The following is a 1,085-nucleotide window of genomic DNA, read 5'->3' on the forward strand; positions in this document are numbered from 1 at the left end:
ATATATACAAGTATACACAATTTGTATTGTAACCAGTAGTTTTACGTCTTCAGTTGTATAGTTTTGCCTTTTTCCTTGCCAATCAATACACCTAATTGCAATGGACTAAGAGTGCGTAATTTGCGTATGTATGTGTGTGTGATTGCTGATTATATTTGCATATTTATATTTATATTTAAGATTTATCCCAGCTACTGACAGGTCGACCGAGCAAACCTACTGGCTTACCCCAACTACTAGCTGGGCGATCGCCCCCAACTACTATCAGGGCGATCGCCCCCAACCACTAGCAGGTCGATCGCCCCCCAACTACTAGCAGGGCGATCGCCCCCCAACTACTAGCAGGGCGATCGCTCCCAAGTACTGACAGGGCGATTGCCCCCAACTACAGGCAGGGCGACCACCCAAAGATACCAACAGGGCGATCGCCCCCAACTACCAGCAGGGCGATCGCCCCCAAGTACTGACAGGGCGATCGCCCCCAACTACAGGCAGGGCGACCACCCAAAGCTACCAACAGGGCGATCGCCCCGGACTACAGACAGGGCGATCGCCCCCAAGTATCCTTCACTTTTGTGAAATCAAGACGACACGACTGGACAATTCAGACTTTGTACGGGGCAATCGCCCCCACAAGTCACTATTCCCAGGACTCGAGTGTCTTGAAAAGTTGCATTCTAATCCAATATGGCTTGATTTTCAAAAAATTTCGCACTGCGTTTTCTGATTATCAAGTCGAAAAAAAAGGAATAAAATGGATTTTCCTTTATTATTTTGGATTCTGTTAATGGTAAATTTTGCAAATTGCAAATCATGACTACTATTGTGATTCATCTATTTCATTTATTCCATTTAGCCAGGTATGTACTCTCAGGAAAAAGCCCTGTTTTTCAGGAGAACCTGGGTACACTTAACTTCACAACTCTTCGATCCGACAAACATAGCTAATTACGACAATAGAACAACAATGCATGATTACATAAATTCCTATCTATGGGTAAGATTCGCTAGTATTAAAATCAGTCCTTTTTCCAAAACAGTCCACGTTTGAATTCCTTTAACGTACTGGAACACCTCTGATTAAT

Source organism: Branchiostoma floridae, chromosome 11 (assembly GCF_000003815.2).
Source record: "Branchiostoma floridae strain S238N-H82 chromosome 11, Bfl_VNyyK, whole genome shotgun sequence".
NCBI classification, from domain to species: Eukaryota; Metazoa; Chordata; class Leptocardii; order Amphioxiformes; family Branchiostomatidae; genus Branchiostoma; species Branchiostoma floridae.